The sequence below is a fragment of the Meles meles genome, chromosome 20 (assembly GCF_922984935.1).
Source record: "Meles meles chromosome 20, mMelMel3.1 paternal haplotype, whole genome shotgun sequence".
In the NCBI taxonomy this organism is placed as follows: Eukaryota; Metazoa; Chordata; class Mammalia; order Carnivora; family Mustelidae; genus Meles; species Meles meles.
In genome coordinates this window covers 50,769,250-50,781,559 of record NC_060085.1, presented here as the reverse complement: position 1 = coordinate 50,781,559, position 12,310 = coordinate 50,769,250, and positions in this window count along the sequence as shown.

The following is a 12,310-nucleotide window of genomic DNA, read 5'->3' as shown; positions in this document are numbered from 1 at the left end:
ATAGTATCATCATTTGCCTCTGATCCAGGTTCCAGTCATGACCTTTACTGCATAATTTGAGCTCTTCCTTGAACTACTCTGAATTTCAGAGTCTATATGGATAAAATTAGGAGAAAAAATAATGTTCTCTTTGACTGGTGAGGAGATGGAAATTACAGGTGCATAAAAACATTTTGTGAACTACAGTGGCTTTTCGAATATTCATGTTGTAGTTATTATATGACAAAGGTGATATTTAGAAACCTCAGATATTACTAAAGGAAAAAAAATTAAATAGGTGAAAAGAACACAGGCCTCTAAACTATGCTGGGATTTAAACTAGTGTTATCTATAATACGGGAATGGTGATATGTAGGCTACAGGGCTTATGTATGAGGATTAATGAAGTTCAAGATAAGACTGACTATAAATCTCTACTCCCACTCTTTGTGGCTCTAGATAAGTCTGTTAACCTTTCTGAGCCTCTATCCCTTCATTTCAACAAGAAGGATAATACCTATTTTTCATCACTCCAGAAAGTACTAAATAAGATGATTTATAGAATGCATCTGGCCCAAAGTCGACTTTGGATGAATGTGAGCTATGTGTATCTTTCATTGTTATTTATGAGAGGATGAGCATTTCCAGAGTTTTCTGATTGTTCATGGGGAAAAGGGTGATGCAAAATCTCAACTTTCTCCTCCCCCAATTTTAAGGGAATAATTTGTTCTTAGTAAAGTGATAATAGAAAGAAATAGCAGCTTATTATTAATGGAATCTTTTTTTTTTCATTTCATTTTATTTCGTTTCAGTGTTAATGGAATCTTTTTTAGGTAGACTCTCTGAAGAAAGAAAAATTAGATAGAAAACATATCAGTTGGTGGTCTGTTTTGCCACTATTCTTCTAAGTCTCCTGTCAAACTCTTCCCAACTAGCTGATAAATTTTCTTGGTGTTTTTGAGTATTAGTCTAAGATACTATGGTTGCAAGACCCCTTGACAAGCCACTTCCAGGCCTCAGCTCTGACATTTTCTATAGGTTCCCATTAAACCTTCGTGGTTTTTTGTAAACAAATCAAGGCAGTTCAATGACCATTTTCTTCCATCACTTCAATACAAAATAGATGACACCAAGCTTCCAGTGAGCTTTTACCTGCCTTTGGCATCTCTTGTATTTTAGTGTTCAATCTCCTTTTTTGGAATCAGTTTCCTAAACCTTCTGGGACACCATCTTCCTCACTGTGCCCACCTTCCTTGTGCAGGCTTTGACCCTAATGACTTTTGAAAATAGAAAGGCAGGAGAGCAGGCAGGCAGGCTGGCTTCTAGATTCTTCATATGCTGGTATTTTAAAGCACTGCACTGCAAGGGATTTGACTCTATTTGTGTATCTGGCTCTTCCAGTCTCTTTTTACTTACATGCTGTGATTAGAGTGGAAGGTACCTTAAGGTATCTCCTTTCTCTTCCCTTCTTGTCGTTGGTTTTTGAATTTATGCCATTTGTGAGTCATTTCTTTGGAGTCTGCTCTTACCCTCTTCTTTGAAATGTGAACATCACTTCCAGGGGCCTCCTTTTTATAGTGTGTGATTTTTCATGTCCCAGATCTCAGGATATTGCAGCCTCCTTTTTACAACACTTAGTGACTTCTCACTTACAGCAGTGTTTTCAAACTTTTCCTTTATTGTATTTTAGAGGCAGATGTTCTTTTTCAAATGACATCATAGGCAGAAGACCAATTTAAATCATATAAAGGGCTCTTGCTTATGGCAAGGCAGGCATTCTGAGCATTATATGAGAACCCCCAGTCTGTGCCTGGGAATTTTCTGCTTTTAAACTGGTCCTGAGTTGGAACTGATTTTATCGTATTCCTTATTATTAATTATACTCTTATTACACTCAGTTACACTCATTATTAGTCTGTATATGATCTGTTTTTATATCTATAGAGTGATTTTTAGTAATAGAATAAGCACCCACAAACCACCCCAAGCAAACGCTACCCCTTTAACCTGCATTACCCCCATGACGTCCCACCCCACTACAGCCCCTTGTCATTTTAAAACTGAAAAACCAGGAATGCCTGGGTGACTCGGTCAGTTAAGCGTCTGCCTTTAGCTCAGGTCATGATCCCAGGGTTCTAGGATCAAGTTCTGCGTCAGGCTCCCTGCTTAGTGGGGAGGCTGCTTCTCCCTCTCTCTGCTGCTCTCCCTGCTTGTGCACTCACTCTTTCTCTCTCTGACACAAATAAATAAATAAAATATTGGGAGGGAAAAAAACCCTGAAAAATGACCATCCTGAATCTTGGGTTCATCAATTCTTTCCTTTATTCGCGAGTAGCTTTAATGTCTCTCTACACTTCTATAAAATATACTTTTATAAGTTTATAAAACTACAACATATACTTTTAGCTGGTTTTAACATTATAAAAAAGCATCATTTTTTCCCCTTAATATTACATTGCTAAGATTCACCTAGCTTTTCATGTACCCTTTTAGTTCATTTGTTTTGACTACAGCATAATATTCTATTGGGTGAATACTCCATGGTTTATTCTCCTATTCATGGGTGTTTGATGTAGTTCTATATTTACTATGTCATAAGATATAAGACTACTCTACTTTGTATAATATAGTGTTTCTTTAGCTTGGCAATACTGGCATTAGGCCAGATATTTCTCTGGTGTGGGGGCTGTCTTGTGCAGTGTGGGATGTTTGGCAGCATCCTTGGCTTAGACCTACTGCATGCCGGTAGCATCTGCACCCCAGTTGTGACAACGAGAAACAACCTCAGACATTGCCAAATATGCCTTGAGGTGGTGGGCAAAAACATCCCCAAGAAACACTACTTTAGAGGATGAAGCCACGCTAGTTTTTCAAATTACTTAGACTGCTTGATATTCTCACCAGGAATATAAATGAGATCCTATGTCTCTGGACTCTGTGATACTTGGTATCTTTAGACTTCTGAAATTTTGCCAATATTATTAGCATGGCAACTTAACCACAACCATCTATTCTCATTTCCAGCTATTCCCCTAATCCTGTGCTCTAACCAACTAGTCCATTCTTCATTGATTAAATTGGCCTAATACACATGTTTGTTAATCCTGAAAATATTAGCAGGAATTCATGCCAAAGGATAAAGATAGATGTTAGGCATAAGATACCATGGTAGTAAAAATGGGTGTGGTTCCTGCTGTCATTGAGCTTGGCCCTCCAGTGAAGGAAACAGACATGAATGAAATTGCCATCCTGTTCAATAGAAAGGGGCAGGAACGTAGCACTGATATCTTATAATCAGAAGATTTGACCAAGTTAGCGAAGTCAGGAATACCTAAAGGAGTAGAGAGGATTCCTATTTCTAGAGGCCATAGAATGAGGGGATTGTGTTGTGAGGTAAGGCAGGGGATACAGGTGAGAGTCAAACTATATAGGGCCTTGCTGGCCACAAGAAGTGTTTGGATGTCAGATTCATTTGGATAAAAAAACGTGGAAACTTACTTGTGTTCATGTGCTAGGGCTACAAAAACAAATACCACAGAATGGGTGGGTGGCTTAAACAACAGACATTTATTTTCTTACAGTTCTTAGGGCTGAAAGACCAAGATCAAGGTGCCATCAAGAATGACTTGGTTTGCAGATGGCTGCCTTCTTGCTGTACCCATACACAGCCTTTCCTTTGTGTATGTGCACTCCTGATGTCTTTTCCTCTTCTTTATGGATACCATTCATATTCTTCTTATGTGGGAACCCACATTTATGACTTCATTTAATCTTAATTACTTCTCTAAATGGTCTGTTGCCAAATACCATCCCATTGATGGCTGGGCTCCAACTTGTGCATTTGGAAAGGCCACAGTTCAGTCCACAGTACCTTTGAAATATTTCAAATAGAGAAATAAATTGATTAGTTCATTTTAAACGGAGATGACTTCACTGCAATATAGAATGTAAGGCAACTTGAAAGTTTAGTGTGGCGAGGACCAGGATGGTTCTAGGGATTCAGAGAGGTGTTACCATCAGTACTGATCTAGAAGCTAAAGCGGACCTGATGTATTGATGGGACGAGTACCAGGAAAAGGGAGATGATAACAGATCCTGGGTTTCAGGGTTGGTAACTAACTTACAGCATTGACATTCCATGAGTCTGGGAGGTTGGGGAGGAACAGAGAGAGGGCCAGGAACAGGTGTGTTGAGCATGTGTCTGTGATTTGGTTCAAGGAGTGTCTTCTGCCTAGAATGCTTTTATCCCCTTAATCTAGCTTTTCTGGTCCATCTCATGAAATTTTACTCCTCTCTCAAGGCCCACATTATATATTGTTCCTTTTTTCTCTGACCTTTCTTATATTTTCATCTCTTTACCTATCCCCTCCCCACCTTTACACTTAGGACTGTATGTATTTATTACTTGCCTTATCCTAAATGGACTGAACGCACAGTCTTGATGATATCAGAGTGCAGATAGTCTGTTTTGGGATCTCAGTTCCTCCCCAGGTGGAAAGCTCCTCCAATCCAGGACATATGTTTTGTTCATCCTTTTGGTCTAAGAGCTTATTAGTGTCTATTCCAAGGAGGTGAATCAAATGAATTGTTTAGATGTTGTTCTCAGCAAAGGGACAGAACTGATACCAGAACTGTACCAGAACTGATACTGGACAGAAGGGGAAAAGGATGCTCAATGGAGAAATGAGCCCCAGTCACAATCCTACTTGCTGGCATTTATGTATATTCTGGAGTCAGCCCTGGTTTGGTCCTTGCCCTTCTCCTTCCCGTTAGAGGCAAGTGGGTTTAGTGCCTGGAAGGCTTTACCAGGTTGTGTGTGGATCCTTTATTCCTACTCAAATCTATCTGCCTCTACTTTTTCATTCATGCGTCCATTTATCCCTCTACTCATTCATTTACTCATCAATTCATTCAATAATTCAGTCCTCCAGTATTTATTAAATAATAGGCACACTTCTAGAGGCTGGAAATAGAGAAGAGAAAACAAAAATACCAGATGAAAATATCTGCTCTTGGGGGAAAAACCTGCCCTAAACCTGAGCACAGCTTTGTCAGTGATGTCCAGCTGGAGGAAAGTTGAGGTTGTTGGCTTCCTCCTGCTTCTTAGCAACATTTTTAGCAGAAATAGGATGGGGTATGAAGAGAAGAAGTGGTGGGGGTGACTCTGGAAGGAAAAAGAAAATGTAGGTTTCTGGGACTGAGAGAGGGGGATATAGAGTGTCACTGCACGGAGAGGCAAGAACCAGCTATCTGTCCGTTTTGTGACTTTAGTTAAATGACTTTTTCTATTTTTTTTTCTGGTATTTGAGATTCAATCTGTTAAAAAAAAAAGGCAGGTTAGTCCAGATGATTGTAAGGCCCTTTATCCTTTGTAATCTGTGTTACATCTGTGGACACACTGCGAAGCTAAACAAAAAGAAAGTGGATTTACTATGTATATAAACCCACGCATTAGGAAACAATAGGGCCTAGAAATCCTACATAGTCACCATTTATATTAAATTTAAGTGTTTATTTCCAAATAGGTAAATAGCCAGCTTGGTGCTTTGATTAGTCCTATACTCCTAGTCGTTCTCAGCCAGAGCAAAAATCAAATGAAAATTGATCAACTATCTAATATTAAAACAATTAGGTTTTTTTTTAAACATACTGCTGCAATGATGCAATAAAGAGGAGGTATTTGAAATTCATTGCAGCATGAAACTAAATTAAGTAGATAAATGCCTATTTTTTATTTGAACCTATGTAAAGGCTGCTATTTAAGATATTAATTTTTAAATATAAGGGCTGCTGTCAGGGTCCTGACATAAATAGCAAATGTTCAGGGGTAAAAGGAAGCCCCAAATTAGACAAATTTAAATAATCTAGAATCTTCAAAGAAGACATAAATATGCATTTGCTTATATTTTCTGGGAAGTGAGATAAATGCCTCCAAGCTCTAATTCAAGAATGTTGACATTTTCTATCCATTCATGTTAACGCAAATGTAATTTAATACTTTGCCCCTCATAGTATAAATCTCCCCATCTGTTTATTTTACTCACTAATGTTGGTTTCAAAATCATTCCTTCAAAAACAAATACACCAGGTAGCACGCTCCATAATAATTTAGGGGGGAATACCTCTCCGTGCAGAAAATATAATAGAAATAATACACCCTGTAAATCTGTTTCTCGGTGATACATAAGTTGTGATGGGAAACTTCACCCTCGCACTTCATTAAAATAGTTCTTCTTTACCTGACATGACTTATTATGGGCTGGTGCAGTTCCCCAGACCCTGACTTTCTCATCTCCAGAAACACTATTACTTCAGGGTAGACTACAATACTTCATAGATAAATCCTGTGACTAGTAAGGTTAAGATTATTTTGCAAAAAGTGATGAGGTGGGGTGCCTGGGTGGCTCAGTGGGTTAAGCCTCTGCCTTCGGCTCAGGTCATGGTCTCGGGGTCCTGGGATCGAGCCCCACATCGGACCCTCTGCTCGGCAGGGAGCCTGCCTCCCCCTCTCTCTCTGCCTGCCTCTTTGCCTACTTGTGATCTCTCTCTCTGTGAAATAAATAAATAAGATCTTAAAAAAAAAAAGTGAGGAGGAACATCTAACTTCTTGCAGATAACAGAATCTACTTATGCTGGTTTGGCAGAAAGGAAATTACACAGAGCATTAGGAATCTTACAGCACTTCCAGGACCAGGATTGAAGCTTAGAACTATATAACCAAGATCATATGGCCAAGAGAAATGCTCAGTCATAGCAGGGAATGTTCTGAATGAAACCCCTCTCCTGTCCTTTGTTACCCGATACCAGTGATATTGGGGACTTGATCCTAAGCTGCCCTTAGAAGAATGATACATCTTCCCCATCATGCTTGGCAGAAGCTCTCTGCATGCTGTCACCTCATTAAATTGCTCATAATTAGATTGAGTCTCATGGAGGTATCTCAGCCTGACTGATCATAGGTTACCTGCAGAACTCACTGCAAAGGCATCTTGAAAATATCATTCCCTATAGACAGGAAGTCACGTCAGCAAATGGCTACAGTGGGAGCTATAGGAGCCTACCTGCCCTAGGTGAGTGGCTTTACCATCATGTTTGCCTATTTTTAGGTAATTAGGAAAGAATTAGACAAATTTAAATAACATAGCATTTTCAAAGAAGATGGAAGAATGTATTTGTCCATATTCTCTGAGAAATGAGAACCCTTTTCCATCTTAAGGTCCTCTTTTGAAAATCAGAAAATTAGTCCAGGTAAAAAGGAAGACCTTTGACCGTGTTAAACATTATGGTATTTGATAGACTTTGAAAATATTTTTAAATACACTAATAGAGAAAGCACTCACTTCTTAGCACTTACAGGTTCTAGGTCCAGATATTTATTTTCTAGCTAGTAATACTTGACGTTCATCCACTCGACAAATATTTTGAGATCTTTTGCCAGGCACCGTCATTAGATATATACAGATGAACATAACACAGCCTTGTTTACTGGAGAATAAAGTAAATAAATACATATTTATAGACCAGAGTGACACATGTTTAAATATAGGGTAAGCATGGTAGAATGAGAGCTTGCAGGAGATAAATTTTGCAATTTATCTTTGGGTCCTGGGATGACTTCCCAGTCATGTTGGAAGTTATATTTAAGCTGAAACTCAGATGCCAAGCTTGACTAGGAGCTAAGCAAAGTTGGCTTTTGTGCGTGCTATTTCCTCTCTTCAGAACACTCCCAGGGAACAGAAGAGTTCCAAGAGATTAGAAACAGTATATATAGAGCCCCCCTATTAAGAAGAAGTAGAAAGTGTTCAGGGGAAAAGCCAACACTTCTATGTGGGTGGCGTAAAGTGGGCTAAGGAATCAAGAGATTTGTCTGGAAAGGCAGTGGGGCCAGTCCAGGAGGGACCTTGGATGTCAGGTTATAGAGTATACACTATACCAACTATTTAACTTCTCCCAAACCTAACTTTTCTATTAGAGCTCTTTCAAATGAATGGACTGAAAACCACAAAATGAAACAGAGAAAGAACCAGTGAGAGAGATTGAGAGGATTTACTAACTTGTGGGCTAGGGAACATAGCCCACAGGATTTTAGGAATAAATTCCATAAGCAATAGTAAGTGAGCTTTGGCGACTAGAAATGGGATTGGAGATACTCAGGGCATGGATTCATATCTGTTTGTGTCTGTCTCTCTCTCTACCTGTTTCTCACTCTCACTGGTCTCTATTTGGTTTCACTTTTAACGACAGGCTTTTCTCACATGGCACATTAAAAGGGATCCAACACCTGGAAATCACGTGTTTCAGCTTAGAAATCTTATAGGAAAGGGAACCTCATCTCTTTAAGTCAACCCCAGGGTAGCACTCTGATTGACCCAACTTGAGTTATATGCACTTTGGGTTCAATCACTGTTACCAAGGGGATGACCAACCCTAATTGGCTAAACCTGGATTATATGTTTTTCCTGGGGTTGGGTGAGCGCAGTATTTTGTAATTGCTCCATGAGAAAACCCTATTTGATAGTTTCTTTCTCAGTGAATAAATAACATGGCTGTTGAAAGTTCTGTTTTTATATTCTTGTAGCTTATTATCCCCAGCACATAGTAGTAATAAGCTATATATTCTATACGCATATATATAATATTAATATATAAATAATATATACCATATAATATATATAATATTAGTAAGTTATATATATTATATCTACACATATTATGTTTTCAAAATATTTGCTGTGGGAAGATTATACACTTCCTGACCCATTGGTATCATATTTGGCCGTATGATTTGTAGTACTACTCTCTGTGGGAAAATTATATTTCTTCACTTCATTAACATCGTATTTGGAGCAAGGAAGAAATCCTGGTCATTGAAAGCCACTGAAATGGAGTTTGTTACAGTAGCGTAACTAAACCAGACGGTTACACACAACTTCTTTCTTCAAATATTTACATATTAAACCTATGGGAGAACTCCATTGGCTCTGTTGCCCAGACCTTGAGCCAACTGCCATTGCTGGAGGGGACAGAGATATGATTGGCCAGGAAGTAACATGTCCAGTTCATTGACCCACCAGGAAAGGGTTAGTGGTTTCCAGTGTGTTGTGCATAGCGCTCTGTTGGCACCATCGGAAATTATCGTATGGGGAGAAGGGTGTTTGGTTCTCAAAAGGAAAGAAAGAATAGACCGCTAAACACATGTGCCCCCTAGCACTTCATCCTCCCTCATCATTTAAATTCTAGAAAGTTCCCCACCTGTCACAGCTGCTCGTACCTCTGTAATTGTACGTAGAAGGTTGTGGACTGATGTCACTGAAAAGGTTTCTGGGAGTAAAGAGACAGATTACTTTGTCTGGGCTTGGTCTGTCCTGTGTTAAGAGACAGAGTTTATTTTCTACTTCTCCTTCAGGAATCCAGAGCCATCCTGTGCTTCCTCTTTTGATTTATATCAAAGACTAAGTGACTGTTTCATCTTCTTTTGCAAACAAGACTCATCATTACCCATTTCAGTTCCCAGAAGGCTTGATAAAAACTGTAATCTCAAATAGAGCGGCAGATAAAATCCCTTTACCTGCATAAATATTGCTCTGCTTTGTACCCAACCACAGACCTGTTTTACCTTGAGAAGCTCATGAGACTAGACTCAGCTGGGGGAGGGAATGTGTGTTATGTGCACATGTATGACCATCTTGCCTTGGTGACAAGTCTTCTGTTTAGTGACTGTGACTTAGAGAAATATGCCAGACTAATTTGGGGCCACTGGTTTGTGCTGACATGTGTGATCAGTGAGAAATTATATGCCAAACCTATTGAAAACACCATCTGTGATTAAAATCTGGGCCCTTGTAATATATAACTAAGTGAACATCACTATTATCTTGTATTGAAGTCTAACATGTAACATTTCCTCGGGAGCTGCCTTTGGGATTTTAAACCTGAATTGAATTATTACTGGTAAAATAAATCAAGACTTTTTTCCTGCAATTTTTAGCACAGTGTCTACAAGATAAGTCTGTTTTCCCAGCCATGTCATGCTTATTCTTGAGCCTGGATGATCAGATGACAGAATTCTCACTGCTATCCTATATCTAGTCTAGGTTTTTTCTTTCTTTTAAAACTGGTGCGGGAGATGGTAGTGCTTGATTGGCTCAGTCATTTAAGAGTCTGACTTCAGCTCAGGTCATGATCTCAGGGTCCTAGGATCCTGACATAGGGCTCTCTGCTCAGCGGGGAGCCTGCTGTTCCTCTGCCTCTCTCCCTGCTCAGGTGCTTTCTCTCTCTTTCTCTCTCTCAAATAAATAAAATATTTCAAAAAAGTCCTTAATCAAAATTCTAGCTATATCAAGTGTATTACTTACACTAACTTATACACAGGTGATATTGGATATCCCTGCAATATTTCAAAGGGAATCACAGACCCAGTACATAACATCATGGGATGTGTGGCTTCTTCGGTCACCAATCCACCTGACTGTCTAGATGGGAAAGTCAAGAGCCAGGATGTGGAAAGTCACTGGGAGCCAGAACCGGTGCTCCTGTGATAGGACAACTGAGAAGGAAGAGTCTCAGAGTCAGGAAGGACCAGGCTGGACACTGCAGAGGATTCTCCTTTCAATTCCCACCCCAGGGAAGGCAGGAGCTCTCCTCCTCCTATGGACGGGAAAACTCATACGCAGGCAGGTGAAGAAAATTCAAGTTCGGCCTGACCCCAAAGTCCCTGCATAGAACTGATTCTGTGTGAACATGAAGAGCGAAGAAGAAAGGTCATTTTTTTTCTTTCTTAATATTTTATTTATTTGACATAGAGAAATAACAACTAGGCAGAGAGGCAGGCAGAGAGAGAGGAGGAAGCAGGCTCCCTGTGGAGCAGAGAGCCCGATGCGGGGCTCAATCCCAGGACTCTGGGATCATGACCTGAGCCAAAGGCAGAGGCTTTAACCCACTGAGCCACCCAGGCGCCCTGAAGAAAGGTCATTTCTGAAAAGAAGAGGACAAGGAAAGGCCATGCCCATTTCACATCAGACAGTCTGCAGGGGCCAGGGTTCCTGTGCCTGCCCTTCATGTCCCCCTGAACTACTGACCACATGTGCACAGACAAGAATCTCTCATGCACATACTGATGGGGAGAAACTAACACGTGTGAGAAATCGCCCAGCAGCAGAGGCTAGCGAAGTGGGCCGCTGGGAATTCTCTCGCTTGTCTGGAGAGCACCTGAAAAACACGTGTCCTTCCAAGACAACTCTGCAGCCATGAATTTTCTAGGGAATTGTTTCCCCGGGCACATTCCTCAGTTGAAAGGAGTGTGACGTGAGAAAACTTGCAGATCCAAAAGGAGAGAACTGCTGGTGGTGAAGCTGCAGCTCAGAGCCATACCCGATGGGTGTTCCGTGCACAGCCCTACTGAGTCATCCCAGCAACGCTGCCAAGTAGATACTATTTCCAGAGAGGAACTATTCTCCCATTTCACAGAAGCAGATGTCAGGAGGGGAGGTTGCTCACCCCAAATCACTTAACCCAGCAGGCACTAGAACAAGGTTAGAAACATGAAAGCACAGTTCATTTATTCCTCCAGAACTCCAGGAGAAGCTTGACCTAGACTCACAAGCAATGGGAGGCTGGTTCATAAAAAATAAACACAAGCCTAGGACTCCCTATTGATGCTCAGTCTCTGTAAGAACTAAATCTTTCAGCACTGTGTTGCATTTTTACTTATTTTATCTTCCTTGGAAAACTGAGAGATGATAAATACCATAAGTTTTTGCCTGTGCTTATTGGGAATCAGTATAACTGTACATTATTTCACCTATAGATAAACTGAGGTCCAGAGAGAGAGAAAGTTCCTGCATGAGGTGGAACCGTGAATTAGTGATGGTGGAGGTGGCGAAACTGCCCGGTTTCTTTTCCTTCTCTTTCTGCTGCACTGACACCAAAGGGCAGGACTTTTACTGCTGATCCTTGAGAGGAGTTTAGAGGCTTTCATGCTGAGAGAGTCATTCCCTCTTTAATTCTCTTTCGTTCTTTCCCACTCCATCAAGGAGATGGTCTTGATTCAGGGTTAAACTGTTCCTGTGTGAACACTTGCTAATCCTGGTTGAACAGAGACACTGAGCCCCATCAAATTTTGCTCCATTTAATAACATGGGTTTGTTTCCATTGAATTTATTTTCACAGTTGCCTTCCCTGTATGAGAAGTGATACTTCTTTTCATGTTTACAGTAGCTGCATGAAATTCCTTTCCAAAATAAAAATTTTAAGTGCATTGAGTCCAAGGAAGTTAACATTAAGAAGTAGAGGTGGTATAAGGATATGGTAACAACCTAAAATTTCTCCAGAG